General features: G+C 48.2%; 1 long non-coding RNA gene across 1 annotated transcript; it reads left to right on the forward strand.

Moving 5' to 3' along the window:
- The first annotated feature begins 3718 nt into the window (after nucleotides 1-3718).
- Nucleotides 3719-24805, forward strand: LOC129387741 (uncharacterized). Its single transcript, XR_008614931.2, has 2 exons — nucleotides 3719-3800; nucleotides 23711-24805. It is a non-coding gene; the product is annotated as an uncharacterized lncRNA (long non-coding RNA).
- The last annotated feature ends 1244 nt before the right edge of the window (nucleotides 24806-26049 follow it).

Genomic DNA, 26049 nt, shown 5'->3' on the forward strand with positions numbered 1-26049 from the left:
AGAGCTTCCAGTCCGCTCGGTCTCACAACGCGCACAACTAAACAAATACGACGAGAGCTTGGACCAGAGGTCGTCATTCTGTAGTGGCAGCAAATGCCCTTTTTTTTTGAAATTTGGAAGACGTATTTCTGCCAACTATGTTAAAAACATTTTGTCGAGGAGGTTACAGTAACCTTTCACACAATTTACAATAGGCGTGCACGCTCTGTCGGGAAACGTCACTTCGATGCAGCGAATAAGCCTGGAAGACTCCACGCATCTCGGTTTGCAAGCCGCAGCAGCAGCATGTGCAAAGTTTCGCTGCACCGCACTGCGTTCGAGGACCGCGGTGCGGGGGGGCACGGTTTCGGCACCAGGGAATCGAGAGAGGGCTGTGGTGCGGCACACCGTGAAATGCAGGAGGTGCGCTGGCGAGAACGCGTAGATCCGCGTATTGTCGCTTCGCTTGATGCGGAAGGTCATACGGTGACACGGAAGGGGAGACGCGTCTCGTACAAAAGAAGTGGGTCACAGTGGTAGCTTCCTTCTTTTCGCGGCCAGCCGCACAGAGCACCAGAGAATCGACCAATACCGCTGCCACCATTAGGGAACTTGCCGCGGCGTTAGGGAAGTAGCGAAGTACACGTGCGTGCGCTCATCCACGTTGCTCGTGAATGAGCTGGGTCTTGGCGGGTATAGGTCGCGGACTCTGGCAGCGAGCAGCGTTGCGTGTCCGAACCTATCTGGCGCGCTATACGAACGAGAGCCCCCCCCCCCCTCTCTCTTTCTTTTTTTCACTCTCTGCGCGCTCGATTCGCTCGTCCTTGGCCCCCCTCGGGCAGTGTGTTTGTTGTGCTACTTACGGCCGATGATGCACTGCCACTCTGAGCTTGCCCAATTCCGCGGCCGTCTCAATTCCGTTCAGGTGGTGCTTTTATTGTTTAGAGAGAAAGAACAGAACAGGATAGGTTTCTAGCTTCGTCACTACAGAGCTTTAGCTTAGGGGACGCAAGCGGCTTGCGTGCGCAAGAAGTAGGGGCGACGGTACTACGCATGTGCTGACCGAGACGTAGGGGTCTGCGCATGCGTAATACCGTCACCCCTAGTTCTAGGGGTCAGCGCATGTGCAGTACCGTCGCCCCTAGTTCTTGCGTACGCAAGCCGCTTGCGTCACCTAAACTAAAACTCTCTATTGTCTCAACTGTCGGTGGACACCTGAGCTGCCTCGCAGCCAAGGAAAGGGGGGAGAAAGAGAAATGATTAAAGGCGAGAGGCAAGGACAGAAAGGGCGCATAAGAATTATATATATATAAGCTCTTTTGTGCTATAAGGAAGAAAAAGAACTGCGAAAAATGGCTTTTGAATGTGAGAGAGTCGGGGAAACGAAATGGTGCTAACGTTGGCTATACCAGCACTCCTAGCGCACCCGCGCGTATTACCTCTGACGAAATACGCTACGCCGTGTGGCTGAAAAGTCGTTCAATATGGGTGCGTTCTTTTTAATTAATTTACAATTTCACTGGTGCTATGTGGAAAAATTATATGCCTTGAGTTGAATTAATCTAAGACGCGATTTTTTTTTGCACGTGATATAGAGGTGCATAATCGACCAATTACGAAAAATTTGCTAATTAACTCATTGCTTTACGGCACATATTGCAATTCGCGTATTGAAGACGGTGAGTTCGCAAGGCTCATCTCCACTTGGAGCGGATTCTGAGGATGACACTAGTTTCGTGATATGCGTTCCTAAAATGTGCGACAGGATACATTGGCGTTCCAGATATCTTTTTGTGCTTCGGTGCATGAAAAGGGCGTTTCGTTAAAAAAGTAAGCAGTACAACAGCGCATGTTTACCGCAGCTAGGTTTGACAGCGCGTATCTTCAAACTGGTAGTATAGCTTCAAAACTCGTTCCAAGTGAACGCGCCTTGAGGACTCATAAGCTTCAATTCGTAAATTGTAATATGCACCCTAAAGGTTTATTAGAGAACTCGTGTTAATTATTCCCTTATGTATTTTGATATATCGCGCAATCAATGTCCGCTTCTTTGAGTGCTCCAGCTCAAAGAGATTTGTGCTGTATGCTATATACCACAGGAGATGACAGAAAAAAAAAATGTTTGGTTAGAGTAACAGAATTGGTGCGAAGGAGAAGGAAACACAGTCGAACATGGCGGAGAATTTAGTGGTGCGATAAAATTAGTAAATTGGCAGGCTTAGCATGGTAGTCAGCCGATGTGAGACATGTGGGTAACTGGAGACCGCTAGAGGGAGGTCTTCAACCTGCCGCGGAAGATGAATTAGGCTAACGATAACATGGATGATTTCTGTCCAGCGCTGTGTTTTCGGCAATGACTGGACCTCGCAATGTACGCGCATATCGTCCCAGCGGTGGCCAGTGGGACTAATGCATACGTGCACTCTAGACGACTCATTCAGCACGCACGGAGGCGCACTCCTCGGAGAAGCCTCGTCAGAATCGAAAACATCCTTCTACGGCGCCACGTAGTTAACCTTCGTGTCTCAACCACGCTGCCCGAACAGACGTCCTTCTTTCCAATCGGGACGTTCGGGGAGGCGTGGTGCTGCAGTCTTCGACGCTATAGAGATAGTATAGCGCGGGACAATAACAGGATATGCTGTATATACCACGCCACCACAGCTTCGTCTGTTTGTCTTCCTGGCATCTCGCGAGCACGCGCCAGACGCCGTTCGACCGCTATATGCGTGTTCCCCCACGTGAACAGAACGTGCTTCTCGTGCAGCGATTTGCGTAAGCGTGCTTAGCGCCCATGAAAATGCCTCGCGAAAAAGAGCATGGCGTTTCGGTCGGCTCTTGAGTTCCGATAGTGTTTCCTCTCCCCCCGCCCCCCTCTTTTTATTGCAACAACGTGTCTAAATATCTCAGACGTGGGTTTGCTATATATCCGTCCGTGCGTCCTTCCCGTTACGCCATCGTCGTCGTGCCGTGTCGTGTCATGTAGTCGTTATATCGTGTCGTTGTCAGGCCACCTACTCATCACCCTAATTTGGGAGCCTATATATATATTTTTATAAGGCGCAATCCACTGAGCTATCGCGCAAGATTCGCGTTCACAGTCAGCGCGGGATTTTCGTAAGCTGCGCATATATATACGCGAAGAGTGGTGCTCGAATGTCTCAGCGAGAAATACTGTGGTGGACGAAGACAGCCGAACGTTGTGCACATCACAAGTTAATTGTTTTTTAGAAGCCATACTATAGCCTCATTGTTTGAGGAGCAATCAAGCAACGGAAATGCCGGCGTACGTTGTGAAAGCCTGCTGCTGTCGCGGCATATTTGCAGCGCACCGGAACCGAAATGGACGACGAAGTCCTCTTCTTCTTCTCTCGCTCTCTTTTCTTTTAACAGGTGCCGATTAACGCGCCCGGGGTTAGATGACGTTCCTACTTGCGCATATACTAACGAAAAATAGACCAGATACATGCTGAGGCCCAGCACAGTGCTGCATTCATAACGAAGCGGTCGTCCGTCTACTGTTTCCTCTGTGTGTCACGCCTATACTGTATCTGTACTACGTGTTTACGAGTTTCCGTGGGCATTCAAACTTGTAATTCTGCGATTATATTTTCGCGTGCTTTTTTCGCTAGAACAACAGTTCCACACTTCCACGCGGATTCCGAGCTTCTTGGAAGCTTGCTGTTTGTTTCTCGTTTACCGTTCTCGTTCTAAAAATCTCTCTCTCTCTCTCTTAACAGGACAAGAAGCAAAGCTCGAAAAGCACAGAAAGATCACCATTCCGTCCAGTTAACTCTAACCATTCAAAAGAAAGAAATACAGTAAGTAAGCCCGCAGCGGTGTCTGCGTCAGCAGGCGTTTGGTGTGTGCGACACCACGTAACCCGTGCACACGAGATTGGGACCCTCCCGCGTGTAGCCGTGCGCGGCTTAGCCGCCCGGGAAAACGGGGATCCTGGGGGGTTACTTCGGCGGCGACAACACGCCTCTTTGGCCTCGGCTTTGACTGACCCATCCGGGGGAAATTGGTAGTGGCCCTTTCCTATATTCATTTCCAATCTTTGTCGTTGTCTCTCACTTGGGATCTGTCCTGTCTCCTCCTCTCTTCTAGTTACTTCCGACTTTCCAGGCAGCGAGGGTTAACCTTGTGTCGGTGGCCAACATTGGGTACACCATATTCCGTTATAGTTAACCTTGTGTCGGTGGCCAACATTTGGTACACCATATTCGGTTACAGTAGCACCGTACGACTGGCGAGGGCTGCTTTTGCTCTGTCCTCAGGTTGGGCTCGGTGGTGGGCGGTTGACGCTGCTGCAGAACTCATGATCCCCTATCTGATGGCTTACCGTACCCCGCTTTCTCTTGATCGCCCTCTGAGAAGAGGGCGAACCGAAGCTCCCTTTCAGTTCTTTTTGAAGAACAATGAAAACATCTTCTCTAAGTACCATGTGATCCACAGTGAAGGCAACAAGAGTGTGCGGAAATTCTCCGCTTTCTTGGTGCCGCTCGTGAACACAATCGGACCTGGCTACGAAGCCACAAAGATGACCAATGGAGACCTGCTCTTTGAACTAAAGGACAAAACGCAATTCCAGGAAATGAATTGTTTGAAATGCATTGACGATGTGGCACTTACTGTGTCGGTACATCGAACCGTGAACACGAGCAGTGGAGTAATCTCAGACCTTAGTGAGGGCGAGCTGCCCGAAAGTGTTCAAGACCAAAATATCATCAAATTAGAAAGGATCCCAGTCCGCAGAAATTGTGAACAATTCCGAACAAAGCACACTGTACTAATATTCGGTGCTAGTCTGCTCCCTAATACATTAGATGCAGGCTACATCAAAGTTCGTGTGAGGCTGTACAGTCAACTGCAAAAGTTTACGGGATGCGGTTTCCCCTTCAAATGTGAATCCCTGCACTGTTAAGGCATGCCACTTCGTATTTAATGAATTGCTGTGTAGGTGGCGAAGGCTACTACATGCTGGAACATCTAATTTTAGGCTGTGTGACCACGCTCCGCGAAAATTCTGCTTCTTGGCACAACCTGCGTCCCGTAAACTTTTGCGGTTGACTGTACATCCCAAATCCTCGACGGTGCTTCAAAAGCCAGAGGTATGGGCACGGATCTCAGACGGATCTCCACATTGTGTGAACTGCGATGGAAGCCATCCAACCTACTCCAGGAAATGCCCTAAATGGAAGAAAGAAAAATGAAATCATTGCACTAAAGGTCAAAGAAAATATAACATTTCACGAAGCAAGGAAACATCTTTCATACCGTAACACCAGCATTTCCGAGGTGGCGCAAAATGCCCCTGGAGTCTACCGCGGTCACTAACAGTGTGCCGCTAACCACTCCGCCCAGCCCCACGACGGCAGCAGTTAGTGCTGCTCCATCATTATCGAAGGCCTGCCTGCATGCAGACCTCGGTAATTCCGGAGGTACAAAAGCTAAACCGAACTGCAAGGCCCGAGACGCGAGTCTCAGCACCTAGTTCTCAATCTTCCAGCGCCTCAGAGAAGGCTATGGATATCGATGCAAGAACGCCAGCGTCATCGACGCCAAAAGATCAGCGCTCTCTGGAGCGCGCTAAGAAGGATAAGAAAGGGACCGGTAACCTAAACAGTTATCATCCTTGTATACATATTTACCTATCCTTAGCATGTTCTTTCGAACACAGACAACGCAACTCTTCCTCAATATGACAGCACAAATAATTCAGTGGAATGCAAGCGGCCTAATTCATAATCTAGATGACGTCAAAGATTAACTAAACGAATATCAGCCAAAACTGTTCTATGTTCAAGAAACACGTTTAAAGTCAACACACAGGAAATTTTTAAAGCAATAGATAGTTTTTAGTAAAGATAGAAATAATGGTAATTCCTCTACAGGCGGCGTGGCATTTAAAGCCCAAAAATGAGTTGCATGCCAAAATGTATTGCTCCAGAGTTCATTCGAGGCAGTAGCTGTTCGGGCTATATTGTTCAATCGGCTTGTCACTATTTGCTCCATATATGTATATATATATATATATATATATATCGCCCGATGAACGGTTTGTTTGACACAGCAGAGTTTGAAAAGCTGATTGACCAGCTTCCTGAACCATATATATATATATATATATATATAGTAATCGGAGATTTTCATGCTCTGGGACGACTCAAGATGTGGCGCGTGAGGTGGGGCAATAGAACATTTTTTTCTGTCATCTGTAGCCTGTCTGCTTAACAAAGCAGAGCCAACATTTTACAGTGCCACAAACAACACGTATTTATGCACAGGTTTATCCATAGGGTCAGCGTCACTCCTTCTATAACTATAGAAAATGGAAAATTATTAATAATACGTATGGGAGCGATCATTTCCCAACGCTTCAAGAAACAACAACATGGCACGATGGATCAGCTTACCCCCAAAAAATGGAGGCTTCATAGCGCAAACTGGTGGAAATTTAGAAAGATGTGTACACTGTGCCTGGAAAATGTGAACCATGTAGGCGAGGAGGAAATGGCCAGCTATATCACTGCTATATCACTGCTATATCACTGCTAACTCTGCTATGCTCAAAACTGCATACCCGAGTCATGCACAAACAAAATAAATACAAAACCGTCGTGGAAAAAAAAGTGAAATTGCAAAGAAATGCCAGAACGAGGCATGGATCATTTTTTACTCGCGACCCAACTGCAGAAAATCTAATAAGTTTTAAACGGTGCAAAGCAAATGGCCGGCGTATCCACCGAATATCCAAAAGAGAAAGCTGAAGGCGTTACGTATCTTCAATAAACTCGTACACGGATGCGAGAAAGTAAATAATAGGCATACGTAAACTAAGAGGACAACGCCCTTTTTTTTCCCTCTTGTCACTGTCTCTGGTGCTACAACAGAAGATCAAGCGAACAATCTTGGTGAGCACTTTGAGAGTGTATCAAGCTCAGAAAATTATGCTAAAGGGACCCCCCCCTCGCGCCATAGAAGAACAGCTGAACAAATATCTCTGCGTCCAAACAAGTGTTCATAAGAGGGATACAACCAATCATTAACATTCCATGAACTCAAGCTTGCCTTATAAGCTCTTGTGGCAGCTCGGCCCCAGGTTCTGACAATTTAACATGAAATAATAAAGAATCTGCCTGATGAGACCCTAAACTGCCTTTTAGGCCTTTACAATAAGAGTTTGACAACTGGCCACATATCTTGAGCTTGGAAAGAGGCAATAATCCTACCGATACTCAAACACGTCAAAAACCCTTCCTTTGTTAACCGTTACAGACATATTGCACTCACTTGCTGTTTACTTAAGGTCCTTGCAAAAATGATTGACCGTCGCCTTATCTATGTTTTGGAGTATAACGGTATATTGGACCCACGCCAGCCTGGCTTCCGAAGAGCGAGGTCTACAACCGATAACCTTGTCCTCCTCTAGTCATATATACATGACGCATTTGTACACAGCCACTACAGTATATCTGTATTCTTTGACCTTGAGAAGGCATATGATACCGCATGGCTATACGGCATTCTGCAAGACCTGTCGTCGTATGGAATTTGTGCTGGCGTGCTGAACATTTTGCAAAATTACTCATCTGAAAGGAAGTTCGGCGCATGAGTTGCCAGTGTATTATCGCGTACTATTGTCCAAGAAAACGGTGTACCACAAGGAGGAGTGCTCAAGGTGCACACTTTTCATAATTAAAATGAACTCTCTTCGTTCTGTTGTACCACCTACGGTATCTTATTCTGCCTGTGCGGACGACATCCAAATCAGCTTCAAATCTTGCGACCTCTCTATACGTGAACGCCAGATAGAGTTAAGTGTTAATCGGCTCGCCAAATGGGCAGACGAAAACTGGTTCAGATTCCATCAATGCAGAAAATACTACTTGCCTGCTGTTTTCCAGACGAAGAGGGGTACATGTCCTGACTCTTGCTTCGCGATGAGTGGGAAAAGCCTGGTAATTACGAAATAACACATTCTTTTTGGTTGCGATCTCCGATCCTAAGCTAACATTCATCCATCATATAAACCAGTTAAAACTGAAATGTCTTAAAACTATGAACCTTTTAAAGATTTTATCTCGCCAATTGTGGGGAACAGACAGATATTTTCTCCTCTATCTGTTTAAAAGCCTTGTGTTGTCACGCATGGATGTACAGCTTACCAGTCAGCTTGAAAGAAAACACTTAAGCTACTTGATCCTGTCTACCACTTAGGTATCCGCCTCGCACTCGGTGCCTTTCATACCAGCCCTGTTGCAAGCCTTTATGCAGAATTAGATCAGTGGACACTGGATCACCAGCGTACATATCTTGGAGTCACCTATGCGATAGCGATAAGAGCTATGTCCCTAAAACAACCATCCATGTACATCACTTATAAATGATCGGCCCACAAATCCACCGTACTTAAACCGGCCGTCACACGCTCCGCCGTTCCCGTTATGAGTAAAATCGGTTGCGGAAAATTTTGGAATAGTATTCACAGACCTGCAGGAAAGTGACTACTATGAACTCATCCCGCCTTGGGAGCAACGTCCAGTCGCTTGTGACTTGTCCTTTAAGGAACATAAGAAGAATAGTTGTCGAAGTGCCCTCATCCAGCAACATTTCTTGGCCCTTGAAGACAAGTATGGATCTATGGCCTTTTTCACTGATGCTTCAAATTCTGCAACTTCGGTATCATACGCAGCCCATGGCCCAAACTTCTCCAACTCTAAAACCGTGCATAGCCATAGCAGTACCTTTACAGCGGAAGCATATATATACGGTATCCTGATCACTGTTGAGCACATAGCGGAATACAATATACAAAAGTCTATAGCATACGCTGATTCGTTAAGCGCTGTCACACCCCTGTCCTGTGACAAAGCTAGCCGAAATCCTGTTTTCATCAAGCTCCTGAAACAGATTCATGCAGCATATAAGCTAAACCTTGCTCTAGCTGTATTCCGTGTGCAAGGCCACTCTGGGATCGCAGGCAATGAAATGGTGGGCGAAAATGCTGGAGAACGGACTCATCGGGACACCATTGATGTAAGCTGGGTACCTAGTGTGGACATGAAACCTCTTGTACGCAAGGCGCTCCGTAATCACTGGCAAACTTAATGGAACTAGAAGTTCAAAATAAGGTGCATCTGCTTATACCGCAACTAACCAAATCTTTCCCACTGAAGCTTGACAGACTTACTCTGGCACGACTCAAAATAGGACACACTTATGAGACACATAAATACCTCTTGACTGCAACTGATCCGCCGACGTGCACACACTTAGGAAAGAACGTAACCGTTCTCCATGTCCTCATTGAATGTCCTGAACTTCACCGAGAACGAATGGCTCATTTTAGGGAACTTTACTCACATCATATACACCCCCCTTTCCCATCCCTCGTTGTTCTTATCAGAGGATCCACTTCTTTAACTTCAAAGGAGTGCTTAATAATATTGCGCAATTTAATTTCTTGAAATTGTGTCATTCTATCCTAACGGTCAGGTTCTACCTCACAGGTGAAGTACAATGTGATGCATAAAAGTACCTCTGAGTCCGCGCATTTCTTGCGCAAGCAAGAATTGTACAGTGAGGGACTCGGACTATCCACATTAATTTAACATCTGTCTGTAGCCAAAGTACTTAAGGCCCTACATTTATTTTAGTATTTATCTCATAATCGATGCAGCAATACACATAGATCTATTTTACGCGTAGGCCTCTGTACAGCCTCTATATTAAACCATTGTTTTAAGCTCACAATTCTGCAAAACCAGGACATAGGTCCTGGCGCTCTTTGTCCTTACATGCCCTTGCACCAATAAAATGCAATCATCATCACCAAAACCACCACTACCACCAGGAAAGTAGGTAAAAAAAGAAAGAAACAAAGAATTATTGAGCTGCATATTTACGTCTCACGCCTCCCGACAAAGCAAACAGTGACGATAGCGACTTCACAAGTTCAGCTTCCTGCCTAAGTGGAAACGAGCGGAAAGCGACAGTGCGTGATAACGACGTTACTAAAGCGAGCGCTCTCGTCTCATCGTCCGGTGCACGAGAATAGCCCGTGCCCGCATGCGATATATCAACACGCTGCGAAGCTTATCTCATATCCTGACTTTTCCAACCGCTTCGCCTCGTAAACACGCAAACATCCGTTAAAAACCACTTTTACGCAAACGGAGTGACGATCGCCCCCTTTTATCACATCGGCAGCACACAGAGCACTCACTGCCTCCCTTCATATAGTGGCTGGTTGTAGCTACCATATATATATATATATATATATATATATATATATATATATATATAGAGAGAGAGAGAGAGAGAGAGAGAGAGAGAGAGATAATGCAGAAAAGTAGGAAAGTGGTCTTCTTTCTTTAGGGCAACCTATCCGAAAATCACAAATATACTACTGCTTGAGTAAAGGCGAGAATAAAATATCAACAGGCACTACACCCACACAACCACACAAGTCACAAGCGCACAAGTAGTCACCTTACAGGCACCAGCAACAGGAGCACGCATATAGGTGGCAGCGTCACATGCACTCATCCAAGGGCGAGTCCACACACATGTCCTTTCACGTATACATAATTGCAGCGTTCACATTTGCACACAGACTTAGCCGCGTAAAACACAACGCGGCTGCGACATTATTAATGACGTGCAAAAAAAGAAAGGAAGGCACGCCTCCTGCTTATTAGGGCATGACCAACTCCCCACACTGTCACAGCTGGGGACGTATTCTGAAACGTTCGCCGCGGCGAAATTTTCGCACTGGCCACGCCTCCGCCGTTGCGGCGCGCGCTGAATGGCTGCTTTGACAAAACCGGAAATTCACTTACGCCACCTGAATTTCCGGTTTTGTCAAAGCAGCCATTCAGAGCGCGCCGCAACGGCGGAGGCGTGGCCAGTGCGAAACTTTCGCCGCGGCGAACGTTTCAGAATACGTCCCCTGTATACGTAACAACAACAAAGAAGACGACCGGCGCAGCCATCTGTTGAGGCAATAACAACAATAAGGAGGAACGGTTTCTTACAAGTGATTTTTGTGTGTGTGTGTGTGTGTGGGTACTCTCGGGACATATATACCAGGCGGAGGCAATGAGTAACCCCTTACATTCACTTGAAGCGCGTGTCGAAAACGGCAAACTCTCGTTTTCCACGGCTGATACATATATACCGCAACGCGTGTTTCTTTCATACAATTGTGTGCTCGATCGCTTGCGCAACGCCTTCATGTTACCGCCTCCCGATCGTCACGCACGGGTGATATCAGACGCCGCATGTGGCCCGAGCATTCTCGCCGTTTCTAAGCAAAAAGGGCTCGTCTATATCGTACACTCTAAGAAAAATCCCGGGGAAAACGGGAGTAACTGGGCCGTCAGTCCTAAAAAGGGCGCTTTCGTCCCTCAAAGGACTAACTGCATGAATGTGCGTGCCGTGTGCAAATTTCGGAGAGAAAGTGTTTAGTCCCTGGTCGGAAAGAGAGCAATGGGAGGACGAACGACAGCAGTTACTCCCCATGCACTTCGCTGTTTTCGTCGTGTCGTGGAGGTATGCGGCGAAAACGGTATTGTCTATAAATCGTGAATAGTTGGAAGTTCGTACACTCTCTATTTAACTACATGCAAAGCAGCACCTTGCCTCTTCGTGAGAAAATTGCGTGAAACTTAAAAGCTGGAATGTGAAGAGCCATGCCCTTCGTGCGCACACCATAAGTGAGCGATACAGATTAAACGCGCAAGTCATTGATAGACGGCTAGATTTTCTTGGTAAATATTACCCCAGTTCCTTCCGTTCCAAGGAGGTTGCGAACTGAAGCGATGGGTATCTCAAACAAGACACGCTAAGCGACAGAGAAGTTGACCTTCTCTGTCGCCTTCGGTGCCCCGTTTGAGCTCGCTATACACGTATACATCGAGTAGTGGTTCAGTTTAAATCACCCTAAGATTACTCGGGATGATTTCTTTTCGCAGTCGCTTATGGTCGCAAGTGCACTCAAATTTAGACACTCACTGCACAGCTTGCACAAAATGCCGAGTCGCTTTTATATTGCCACACTTGCGCTCCCATGCTTAACCTTGTCTAAATATCATGTCCTGTCATCCGAGCGCCTTGGTGAAGGAGAAAGAAGACGGCGTTCCGAACGGTCGCTTTTTTCATGTTCTCCGCTCCAAAGGATTTCTCGGCCCCTGGCCGAGGTGCTGCTCAGGCTTCAGCCAGCAGCAATGACTACCGTGTTGGGCTTCCTCGTCTTCCTACCGGTAAGCTGGTTGTGGACTCCGTTTTCCTGCATGCTGACTTAAGTGGTCGACCGTACAGAGCCCAAGACTTCAGAGACGCCCTTCGGAACGTCATTGACCTGAAGTAAATAAGTTTCATCGGTCAATTTCAGATGTCGCACGTGTGGATGGTGACGGGCAAATCAGAAATGACAAAATCGAAGCTAGTCACGTGCGGAGAATTATCTGTAAAAGGTAGACGCTGCGTCGTTATTGACCCCGAGCCCACGGAAGTAAAAATGAAGCTTTTATGGCTTCCTGAGCATTTGGAAGACGATTACATTCGAGATGCGCACCAGGCTTACGGGAAAGTGAAGTCTGTATCAGCAGAAAGCTGGAGAGTATCGGAAATGGAGCAAATGCGTACCCTAAATCGTGACGTGGTGTTGACTCTTGCCGATGGAGTCGGCGTGGGCGACGTTCCACATCTGCTCCACGTTTGTGGAGTGCAGAGCCTTGTATTGATTCCAGGCCGGCCCCTGCTTTGTCTCCGCTGTAACAAGGTTGGGCACATTCGTCGAAACTGCAGAACCCCACGTTGTGAAGCCTGCCGACGCTTTGGCCACACAGCTGAAGAATGTGTTGTGACATACGCCGACAAGTTACGACACAGGACAAGGCCTCCGGATGAAAGCTTGCAGGATCACATAATGGATATTACTGAGGTTCTCGACGCGACTGGAGACGTTCCCTCTTCCGCGGATACCAGCTGTGCCAGTAAGGCCCCTCTTCATGTTAAAGACAATGGCATTGCAGAACTGACTTGCCGTTATTTGCAGCTTGGGTACTCTTTAAACAAGAGGTTCGTACAGTAGCTATAGAAATTGGATCGCTGAAAGCATTCTATAGAAAGAATGAAGAAACAATACTTCTTAAGAGCCTACACAACCTTTATCAGATGGAATGCGAAATGCCAGGCACCTACATTGTTGACATAGAAAGTCTTAAATGTGAGTTGCAAAAGTATGATGCACTGCGTTACAGAGGTGCGCAAGTTCGATCTCGAAATAGGCGTGCTCTGGAGTCTGAGCAACCAACACGTCAAGCTTTACTTGACGAGCGACGTCACGCTTGTTTCCAAAGTAATTCCGGAAATATACTCCGAAGGTATAGTCTTCTAACAAATACGAATGACATAATTCCTAAGTTCGAAGCTTACTACAGTGTGTTGTTTAGTGCCCGGCCCGATGATCACGATGCAAAAGACTTAGAGAGTTCTGTGTCTCTTGTAAAACCTTTACAGGATCATGACTGTGCATTCATTAGTGATACCCTTACGATACAAGAAATTGAGCTAGCTATTGATCAGCAGCCTCTGTCGAAAACACCCGGCCCTGATGGACTTTCCTGTGAATATTACAAAGCTTTCAAATCAATTATCAGTCCCATATTATTGGACATTCTTATTACAAGTTTAGAGGTAGACGCCCTTCCGCAATCTTTTTGCAAAACCCACACAGTTTTAATTCCCAAACGTTCAGATAAGGAGAAACTGCGTTCTGTTGAAAGCTACCGACCAATCACATTGTCAAACGTGGATTATAAAATTTTTGCAAAAGTTTTATCGAATAGATTGCAATTTGCGATGTCAATTCTCATTGGTTCCCATCAGACGTGTGGAATTAGGGGCCAATCCATTCAAACCAACATACATATCACCCGTACACGTCTTCAATACTGTTACGGTTCCACTGAGCAGTTGCAATGCTCCAGGTAGACCTTGCTAAAGCTTTTGATCGTGTCAGTCACTCCTACTTATTTTCTCTTCTGGAGCATGCCAATGTTGGCTCCGTTGTGCTTAAAGGCGTTAAGCTTTGCTATACGTGTTGTACTACTCGTTTAGTTATTAATGGACAACTCTCTAAACCCGTTTCCATTTGCTCTTCGGTAAAACAAGGATGCCATATATGTCCCCATTACTATTCGCCCTTTATCTGGAACCGCTATGCTTAAGCGTAATTCAGTCGAGTTACATCCATGGCTTCAATATACTGGTTAATGAAGTAAATGTCTTAGCTTATGCAGATGATTTAGCATTCTTCTGCACGGATAAGTCCAATGTTGAAAAGTTAGTATCAACAATAGAGGAATTTGGCAGCGTATAAAGAACACGAATGAACTCCGCAAAAAGCTTAGGCTTATGGTTTGGCTCATGGTGTTATACACCAGAACAGTTTGCAGGCGTTAAGTGGACCGGTGTTCCGCCAAAGTATCTCGGCGTGCCACGCATATAAATTAAGTGCACACTATTGGAAAGAACGGGTTTCGGCCCTGCAAAGTTACGCCCAGACATTCGTTCCACACCGACTTTCTATTTTTGGGAAAGCCGAGGCCTGCAATAAGCTCTTGGCAACAAAAATTTACTATGTATTGCAAGTTATACATTGTACCAGGCTCTACATCCAACGCTTTCACCGAATCTTTGCAACCTTCGTATGGTCTTCAACTTTTGAGCCTATGAGGCGAGACAATATTTTCAGGCACGTTAGTGAAGGTGGGCTGGGTTTAGTACATCTTTATGTGCGGCAAATAGTGTCTCGTTTCTTCTTTTTTCGCGATACATCGCATCCTATAATTCGGTCATTCATGCAAGTCGCACTTGTTAACGTGTTACCTGATTTTGTTTCTTCCAATTTTTCTTCGCGTTTATGCTTGTGAAGGTTCATGCAAGAAGTTTACTTGGCGGTTCGTTTCCTGACAGTTCGGTTTTCCACTGCATACTTGTATACTCCGTGTCGCGTAAAACGTTATACAAAGAGTTATTATCCATGCTTTTTCCCCCTCCATTTTACCGATCACTATAGATTCAATGACCAGGTCACGATGTACTAAAGCGAGTTCGTAAAATGTATATATCCCCTTGTTGCAAAACATTCTTTTATAAACTTCACAGTGAAACCATACCGGTTAAAACATAGCTACAGAAAAAGGGTATCTTTGTCTCTTCTGTTAGCTGTCGCCTTTGTGACGTGCCAGAGACGATTGAACATTGTTTTATTAGCTGCACCGACGCCATACTATTTTGGGATGTCCTCCAACGGACTTTAAAAAAAGACTTTGAGATTAACGCTCATACTGTGCGATACCTGCTGCCGACCTCTGATAATAGTGCACCTTTCGATATGTTTTTTTCTCATCGGAATGCACAGTTTGCGGAAAACGCGAATGATGGACCGAAACGCCGAAATGGCTGTACCTACAAGGGTACATTTCATCCAAATCACACTGCACCTAAAGCAGGTTTATGATGAACTTGATACCCAGCCGGACTGGTACCCCATTTTGGTGAGGAGCCTATCCTTACCACCCTTCTAAAGTGAAACCAACATTTCTACCCACAATGTGAACCATGACTTTTCTCTGTGTGACTTTCATTGTGCTCTCCATTGTCTGACTATGCACAACTGGTGAACGTCGGGTTGTTGCTACTGTAATAAATACCATTAAAGAGAGGGACAAAAAAGAAAAGAGCGCCATGGTGAAGTGGTTAAGGTATCTGACTTGTGAGCGAGCGGACGTGAATTCAAATCCTACTCTCGGGCGCCCTTTCTTTTCTTTTCAGGCTCATTAATTTTTTTACTACGGTATAAATGCCTAATTTCATGAATTCTACCTTCGCGGAGCATCGGAAAGAATTACCGTTACTCCCTTGAGGAGCATCGGAAAAGGGCAACTGTTAGTCCTCGAAGGAGTAAGCGCATGAGGTGTAACAGTTCATCCCACGTCAGTAAGTCCCCAAAAGGACTATAATGGTTGTGGCAAATCAGTTAGTCCCCAAAAGGACTAACCTCCCTACCCCTTTTAGTCCTTTTTTTCTTAGATTGTAAGGCAGCACGCTTACGCTCCGATGTGTTTGTGGCATGTTGTACGAAGGAACTTGACCGCCAGCGGTGCCACGAACGCGACCTGAAGACGTATATAATTGAACGAAGAGAGGCGGTCTCAGCGAAACCTTCGAGCGCGCTACAATAGAGGGTACACAGCACACCGGACGCTTCTCGGAAACCATCGGCCTTCTATCGGCAGCAGAATTTGGCCGTTCTGCGGTAACAACTCTTTCTCGGAGAACACGCGACCCATTTCCTCGTATCGGCCGTGTATATAGGTTTGCATCGATCGCCGCAAAATCGATGAAGCCACGTCTTCGCCGAAATCCGCGAGCTGCGCGTCGCCTAAAGCGTTTTTATAAGAACCTCCTCGATTCCGTGTTATGTGGGCGACAATGAACGTCGCTATAAGGTCGAGACATGCCGTTTCTATATCACAATCGGCTATGTTGATATAGCCAGTTCGATGGTGGCGCGCGCATACCTTCACGTCCGTGTATACACTATAGGGCAGCTACAGCGCGACGCGCATGCACATGCAAGGATTTGTCACAGATGCGCTCAAAACACCGCCTCGTTTTGCGCGCTCTTGCTTTGCCGCGCATGCATATGTCCTTTTGCCGCGCGTTACTATAGTTCTGGCACGCGGTGTGCTTTTGTATGCTGCTGCTTCGTAGCCGAAACAATCGCCCTCTGCCGTGAATATTCTGATTGCTGATGTGTCACTTGGTCGCGTCGTCCTTTGAAAAAAAAAAAAAGAAATAGGCTTGCTGCGACGCTTTTACATGCGGAAAGCTTAAGGAAACAAAACTTTCAAACTTGGAGACACGCTCATATATAAAGGTCGCGTTTCGTTTATTCTTATAGGCAGAGGTCACAAGCTACGCAAGTTCAACATTTGCATATATAGCGTATATACTCTCTGAAGGTACAAGCATCGCGTGACGTGTTGATCTAAAATGCAGCAGAGCGACTAGGAGCAAGGACAACATATTTCAGATTCCACGGAGCCAAGATAGCACGATCTTCGACGCCTTGATCACCTCAAAGATTTACGGCTAACTGGCTTATTTACATTGATTAACATCTAATCCGTGAAGTTATCACCTTGTAGACTTAAACGCGCAATAAAGGCGTTTGATTCCTATTCTGATGACGAGCATCGAGTCGAGTCGTGACAGCTCCCTGTCATGGCGGCTGTATTCCGACGAGGGAGCTGCATGCAGTGCTTTTTTCACAGTGCTTAGATAAGTGTTAACAAGAACATCAATGCCTTTGGCTGAAAATTTTGAGGAAACTCGGGCTAAGTGCAGAACTTCTGCTAAATATACATAGACGTGAATGAGGCAGAAGATAGGAGGAAGAGGACAGCCCACGCGCAAGCAGCATCGCCAATGCAGTGCGCGAGATAAGCGCTCGACCTGAAGTAGCGCCTCCTCACTGCCGAGTTTTTTTAATCTACAGCCCGCGTAACCGTCAGTCCCTTTCACAACACCACTCCCGTCGGCGTTCTGTTTGTTCTTCTTTTCTTTATAATATTGCTACGGCACAATATGCGCGATCACGAAAGGCCAGCAGTGTGAAGACGACGACGACGATTAGAAGCTAGCGCGGGCTGTTGCCTCTTGGCCAAGCGCAGCGTATTTTCCTTGTAAATATATTTGTACATAGCTTTTCGTCTGCGTCTTCCTACGTAACATATCTGGTGGAGGTGGACGTTCCCTGTACCTCGTCACGGAGCTTCGCAGTGGACGGTACGTCGAGCCTTCCTTCATGGCTCCCGGCGACGACAACCCGACTCCGCCGGCTCCGACACCTGCTGCCACTTCGACGACCTACATCACTCTCCCCGCTCCCCGTGATCCTGGCGTATTCTCGGGCCAAGATGGGGAAGACGTCGATGACTGGATCAGCCTGTATGAACACGTCAGCCGCAATAACCGGTGGGACCCTACTATTATGCTCGCCAACGTAGTCTTTTACCTCGGTGGCACACCTCGAGTTTGGTATCGCACGCACGAAGATGAGCTCACCAGTTGGGATTCACTTAAGACACAGCTTCGAGACTTGTTCGGCAACCCCTACGGTCAACAACTTGCCGCGCAGAAGGCGCTTTCCGGCCGTGTGCAGACGTCAACAGAGCCCTATGTCACGTACATTCAGGACGTCTTGGCTCTGTGCCGCAAAGTTGACACCCACATGACTGAGTCAGACAAGGTTTCCCACATCCTCAAGGGCATTGCCGATGACGCCTTCAACTTGCTCGTTTGCAACAACGTAGCGACGGTGGATGCTGTTATAAGAGAGTGCCGCCGCCTGGAACTCGCCAAAAGCCGACGTATTGACCAGCAGTTTGCCCGTCTGCCCAACACCCCAGCGACATCTTCCTGTGCCGACGCTCCTCGTCCCAACAACACTGCCGATGTTACCAGGATCGTCCGGCGTGAGATCGAGGCCGCCTATCCGGCTGCCTTCGACTCCAGTCCCACCAACACATCTGCAGTCACGGTCTCACTGATCCAGGCAGTTGTCCGCCAGGAGTTTGAAAACATGGGTCTTCACACCATCTGCTCGGCCCATCGCCCTAATACCCGCCCGGCTTCTTCGATTTCGCCCCGTCCCGCATCTTCTTACCCACCACGTTTCCGCAACCCATCTGAATGGCGCACTGCTGACGACAAGCCTATTTGTTTCCACTGCCATCGAATCGGGCACATTTCTCGGCACTGTCGTAGTCGCTGGAGTTCCCCGAGCCGGCCTACTTATACTGCCTACTCTCGCCCCTCAGGTGGCCCTTCTCGTCCCTATGCCGCACGCTCCGATAATGCCGCCACTGATTCTCCTGCAACGAACCGCCCCTATTCTCGTTCGCCTTCGCCCCAACGACGACAATCTCGCTCTCCCCAGCCCCGTCGCTCCTATTCGCCGACTCCCTTCGGACGCCGCTCCCAGCCGGAAAACTAGACGATGCAGCGCCTCGAGGTGACGCTGCATTGCTCCCTACGCCGCCAAATCCTCTATTGACTTTGCCCACTCATCTGAACCTTCTTGACGTGCAAGTCGACGGTGTTTCTGTGTCTGCTCTCATAGACACTGGGGCGCATTTGTCCGTAATGAGCGCTGACCTTCGTAACCGGCTCAAGAAAATTATCACGCCCGCCACGACGCCTGTTGTCCGTGTCGCCGATGGCGGAACAGCCCCCGTAATTGGTATGTGTACCGCCCGCGTCTCCTTCGCCGATCGCTCAACAATCGTGCTATTCACAGTCATCGCCCACTGTCCCCACGACATCATCCTCGGCTTAGACTTCCTTTCCGCACATTCTGCTCTCATCGATTGTTCCGCCAGTACTCTCCGCCTTGACCTGCCTGTTCTGGATCCTGCTGAACCACACCCCAGTCGCCTCAGTTCCGCCGACTTCGTTCGCTTGCCACCTTCGGCACTGACCTACGTTGACCTAGTGTCATCCCCACCAGTCCCCGACGGTCACTACATCGCGGCTCCTATGCAAGACGTCCTCCTTACACATGGGATCACAGTACCCCATACAGTTTTATCTATTACGGCGAATTGCGTCTGCCTGCCAGTGGTCAACTTTGGCTTGACGACACAAGTGCTGCCACGTGGGATGTCTTTGGCCCAGCTTTGTTCATTCGAGGATCACTCAGTAGCATCCATTGCAGTAGACGACACTTCATCCGATACTCCTCTACCATCGCAGTCGGCAAATTGTACCATCGCTGACTTACGGAAAATGATTGCCCCCGACTTGCCCTCCGAGCACGCTCGTGAACTCTACCGCGTTCTGTTTTCCTACCACGATATTTTTGACTTTAACGATCGTCCTTTAGCCCAAACTACAGCTGTCAAACATCGCATTAATACCGGCGATGCCCCTCCTATTCATCGCCGCCCGTATCGAGTGTCACCAGCTGAGCGTCAAGTTATTCACGCAGAAGTTCGCAAAATGCTTGCCAAGAACATTATTGAACCATCATATAGTCCATGGGCGTCACCTGTAGTACTGGTCAAAAAGAAGGATGGCTCATGGCGCTTTTGCGTGGATTATCGGCACCTTAACAGGGTTACCAAAAAGGACGTGTATCCCCTACCTCGGATTGATGACGCCCTTGACTGCCTCCACGGTGCTCGCTATTTCTCTTCTATTGACCTTCGCTCCGGCTACTGGCAGATTGCCGTGGACGATCTCGACCGCGAGAAGACTGCTTTTGTCACACCCGACGGTCTTTATCAATTCAAAGTGATGCCGTTTGGTCTATGTAACGCCCCTGCCACTTTTGAACGCATGATGGACTCCCTTCTTCACGGTTTCAAATGGTCCACGTGCCTGTGCTACTTGGACGACGTTATCGTATTCTCCCCAACGTTCGCTACGCACCTCGAGCGCCTCTCAGCAGTCCTGGACGTTTTTCGGCGAGCCGGTCTGCAACTCAACGCATCGAAGTGCCAATTCGGCCGTCGCCAGATTACCGTCCTTGGACATCTCGTTGACGCGAACGGAGTGCAACCGGACCCAGGCAAGATCCATGCTGTTACGCACTTCCCTGTTCCGAAGTGTGTCAAGGATGTGCGCAGCTTCATCGGCCTTTGTTCGTACTTCCGCCGTTTCGTGAGAAATTTCGCCGCCATAGCACGACCACTAACCGACCTTTTGAAAAAAGACGCTCCTTTCCAGTGGGGCGATAACGAGGCCTCTGCATTCTCTCATCTAATCGACATTCTCACAACGCCTCCCGTTTTGGCCCATTTCGATCCTTCTGCGCCTACCGAAGTCCGTACTGATGCCAGCGGTCACGGAATTGGAGCAGTACTGGCACAACGCCAGCGTGGCCACGACCGTGTTATCGCTTACGCCAGCAGGCTCCTCTCACCCGCGGAGCGCAACTATTCCATCACTGAGCGTGAGTGTCTGGCCCTAGTTTGGGCGGTTGCGAAATTCCGCCCATACTTATATGGCCGATCCTTTTCCGTTGTCACAGACCATCACGCGCTTTGCTGGTTATGCTCACTGAAAGATCCTACAGGAAGACTTGGTCGCTGGGCCTTACGCCTCCAAGAATATTCGTATACTGTCACCTATAAATCTGGCCGACTGCACAAGGACGCTGACTGCCTGTCTCGCTACCCGGTCGACGAGCCTGACGACGCCGACAGTAGTAGCGCCAACGGCATTTTCTCTGTCTCTGCCTTCGGTAACATCGCCGATGAGCAGTACCGAGACCTATCGCTGCGAGCACTTATCGAGCGTCTGCGCTCTACACCTACCGACGCATCCGTTCGCCGATATGTCCTCCAGGGTGGCATTCTGTATCGAAGGAACTTCCTCCCTGACGGCTCTGACCTTCTTCTTGTCGTGCCAAAACAGCTACGACAGACTGTGCTCTTTGAGATGCATGACGCACCCACTTCAGGACATCTTGGGGTAACCCGCACGTACGACCGCGTCCGCCGCCGCTTCTATTGGCCTGGTCTCGCTCGCTCCGTTCGACGCTATGTTGCTGCCTGTGATCCCTGCCAGCGTCGGAAGACACCTCAGGTGCTACCTGCCGGTCATCTCCAGCCGATCACCGTCCCTGTGGAACCGTTCTTTCGTGTTGGATTAGACCTGCTCGGTCCCTTTCCCACGTCATCTTCTGGGAACAAATGGGTAGCCGTCGCGACTGATTACGCCACCCGATACGCTATCACTCGGGCTCTCCCTACCAGCTGCGCCACTGACGTCGCGGACTTTCTCTTGCGTGACATTATCTTGCTTCATGGCGCCCCGCGACAGCTGCTTACTGACCGTGGTCGAAACTTCCTCTCGAAAGTTATCGCTGACATTGTGCGTTCCTGCTCCATTCAACACAAACTGACTACTTCATACCATCCTCAAACCAATGGCCTGACAGAGCGGTTAAACCGTACTCTTACCGATATGCTGGCCAAGTACGTTTCCAAGGACCACCACGACTGGGACATTGCCCTTCCTTACGTAACATTTGCGTACAATTCTTCCCGGCACGACACCGCCGGATTTTCTCCCTTTTATCTACTGTACGGTCGCGAACCTACCTTGCCCCTAGACACGGCACTTCCTCCTGCTGCGGTCTCAACAAGCGAGTATGCGCGCGACGCCATCGCCCTCGCTGACCATGCACGCCAGCTTGCCCGTGCTCGACTGACGGCCTCACAGACCACTCAGCAGTGTCAGTACAACGCCCGCCATCGTGACGTACAGTTTTCACCTGGTGCGCTCGTGCTCCTGTGGTCGCCCTCTCGTCACGTCGGACTTTCAGAGAAGCTCCTTTCGCGATACACAGGGCCCTACCGCGTGCTGCGCCAGGTGACGCCTGTGACTTACGAAATTGCTCCTGTGGCCTCAACCTCGTCCTCTCCTGTGGCATCTAGTGATGTCGTATACACGTCAGTAGGCTCAAGGCCTACTACACTGTTTCCGAGTCCGATCTTTAGTCGCTCCGGGACGGCGCTTTTGCAGCCGGGGGTAGTGCTACGGCACAATATGCGCGATCACGAAAGGCCAGCAGTGTGAAGACGACGACGACGATTAGAAGCTAGCGCGGGCTGTTGCCTCTTGGCCAAGCGCAGCGTATTTTCCTTGTAAATATATTTGTACATAGCTTTTCGTCTGCGTCTTCCTACGTAACAATATAGATTTACTTCCAGAACAGACTCGATGCCGTCCAATTATCGATCTTATCGATAATTCGAAATCGAAATCAAGGCCATTCCACCTTGCGAAGAATGACGAGCGGAGCTGTAAACATCGTGGTGAGAAAACTTGTGGTAAAGACGTTATTGCATCACTCATTGTCACTTAGTAACGACGGTCACAATGGCTTTGTGGTCGCTATGATATACACTGATCGGCATACTTGCAACCGTAAACATCTTTGATAACGTCAAATCGATGCACGTACGCCGCTGGATGGTCGGTTGGCCCGGATCGGCATGTCATCGCAAGCAATACATGTCTGCCACAGGAAAAGCGTTAACCAGTCCCTTTTCAGTTCCGACACATCCACATTTAAATCACCATTGATGATGGCAGTTTTTGATATGCTGTTCTGTATGTGGTATGCGTCATTAGAAAGAATGTAAGCACTGTTAGTGGGGCCCTGGAATAGGGGCTCCAACCATCGTGCCTTATTTTATTTACATTGAATAAAGTTTTACTCTCTCTCTCTCTGTTCGCTTCTCTTTACTGAGTGCTTGTAGCCGCTGTAATAGATAAATTTGTTGTACGTAGTTGTGCTTTGTTTCTGTCTGCCTTACTTACCTGCCGCGTTAGCTCAGTGGTTATGGCGTTGCGCTGAGCACGAGGTCGCAGGTTCGATCCCGCCGCTGTGGCCGCATTCTAATGAGGGCGGAATGCAAAAACGCTCGTGCATACCGTGCATTGGGCGCACGTTAAAAGACTCCATGCAGGTAGTCAAAGCGAACATGGCGTTTCCCACTACGACGTGCCTCATAATCAAATCGTGATCTTGGCACCTATAACACCAGAAAAATTAACTTTCTTTCTTTCTTTCTTTCCTTCCTTTATACATCCCATCCTACATATGATACCTTTCTTTTATTTCTCTCTGCCACAGGATTCCACATCTTTGGCGTGCCCCATCCCCTGAAGATGCCATTGCTTCCGTTCCTTCCACGCGTGGTTCGAAAATTTCTCTACTTCCTTTGGCATGACACCCGCGCGGTCCTCCGGAAACGGTCGACATTCGCGAACCGGATTTCCGGGCAAGTATAAAGCGGCGCTCTGGAAGCGTTCGCGAGTATGCGACAACTTTCCTTCCGGCGCTTGCGGTGTCATTTCCGTTAATGGAGGATCCTCGGTCCCTTCCATCAGGCACGTCCGAAAAAAAAAAGAAAGAAAAAACAAAACAGAAGAAAATGAGAGAGAAAAGAATTTAAACAAAATATCGCACGAGCGTGTGCGGCCGTATAACGAGGGCGATACACTCTCCGATTTCGCGTCCAACGGTTTCTGAGGGCCTGCACCTTTTGCGTCTTGTCCGAGTGTTGTTGGGAGAAGCAAAATCCGCGGATTTCTCATATTTCTGACATGCTGTCGTGTGTAGGCGCGCTACGCGTCGCTTTGTGACACATTCCTTTCTTCCCTTCACGTGACCATTCCATCTCCGAAACGATATTAAAGGGGCCGACAGATGCAGTATATCACACATGTGGTACAGAAGTTATATAAACAGAAATAAAGTGCCTCTGAAGGCTGGTGAACCTTTCGACGGGTGGACGTATCTTCTGTCTTCGACAAAGATTTGTCCACTTATAGGAACGTCGGCCAGCCTTCCGAGGCACTTTATCCCTTTGAAATTATGTAACTTCTATCTCTCAGAAGCAATAAGAGATGTGTGAAAGGTACAGAAGATATCGCCTCGGCCAGCTAGTTTACTCTGGACTATACCACTGCTGATGTACTATGCACCTTTCATCGCTTCTTACATGCCGTCCTCCCAAAGCAACGGGTAATATAAAACGAATAGGAAAAAGGTGTAGACAGTAAAAAAAAAAAAAAAAAAAAAAAGCAACAGTAAGTTACAAAGCACCCTAGTGAAAGCGGTGCTTTAAATACGACGCGATTTCACTTACGAGGATGACATGGATATTGCGAAGGGAATATATATATATATATATATATATATATATATATATATGTGTGTGTGTGTGTGTGTGTAAAGAAGGAAAAAGCAGAAGAAGGATGCGTTGCAGTCTCAAGCAGTAAAAGCGACAAAAAAGAAAAGAAAGAAAAAAAGAAAACGCAACAACCAAACGGAAGGTGAATCGCGCACGGCACCGCGACAAAGATAAGGAACGTTTAATTAAAATTGTCCACCTCTCCGTCGGACGCTCCGAGGCGGTTCGTGTCGCTCGGCCAGATCGGAAAGGAGAGAGAGAGAGAGAGAGAGAGAGAGAGAGAGAGAGAGAGGGGGTACACGTAAGGAAAGAGGACGCTGCCTTATTTGTCGCGCATACGTGCTCGCGCACGCACCGCGACCACATCCCATAAAGAGCACCGCGCCCGCTGTGCGCGCACTTGTGGGCGTTTGCGTTCGTGCGCGCAGAGATGAAGCTGCGAGCCTGACTAAACACTCGAGGTGCGTGCGCGAGCGATTGACTCTAGCGTCCTTATCTCTCACGCGCCTGCTGGCGGGTGCGTGTTATACATGGCACATACGCTGTCGCTTTTCCTCACATTGCCGCCTGTATTACATACAATACGCTGCGGAGAAGAAGAGGGCGGAGAGAATTCGCGACGGGAGCGGTAATGTAATGTCGCTTATCAGGCGCGTGCGCTCCAACAAAGGGGAGTAAGGCTCGACGTATTATGAGGGCGACAAATAAAAAAAAAGTGAGACAGAGAGAGAAAGAGATAGAAAAAGAAAGAAAAGAAAGAAAGAAAAAAGAAGCCTCTTAGCGCCCTCTCGCGTACTCGTTTAAGTACTTGGAGGCGACGGGTCAACCAACCGTGCAAGCACGGCGTGTTTTGAGTGCAAGTAAATGAGCGTCGCGCTATATCGTGATTTAGTGCGCGTTATACGCCTCTCTCTCTCTCTCTATATATATATATATATATATATATATATATATATATATATATATATATATATATATATATATATCGCACTTTTGTACGCTGCTTCCGCATCCAATTACAGCCGCGGCGCGAGGGTGTTACCCGTTCAGAGAGCGTCTCGTCGAGACACGGTGCATGGGGCACGCGCGCTGGGTGTACAGGCGTTACAAAAAAGAGGAAGCGAAGAGATGAGCGAGTGCGAAAACGGACAAGCTTTCGTTTTGTTCTTTTTCTCTCCCTCCTCGCACGTAGGCGTGTGTGTACACGTGTAGCGGGCCCACGCGGTTCCTGGGTGCACTCTATTTGCAACGTGCGTGTTCGCCGTGCCTAGCTTTC

This window comes from Dermacentor andersoni, chromosome 2, assembly GCF_023375885.2.
Source record: "Dermacentor andersoni chromosome 2, qqDerAnde1_hic_scaffold, whole genome shotgun sequence".
In the NCBI taxonomy this organism is placed as follows: Eukaryota; Metazoa; Arthropoda; class Arachnida; order Ixodida; family Ixodidae; genus Dermacentor; species Dermacentor andersoni.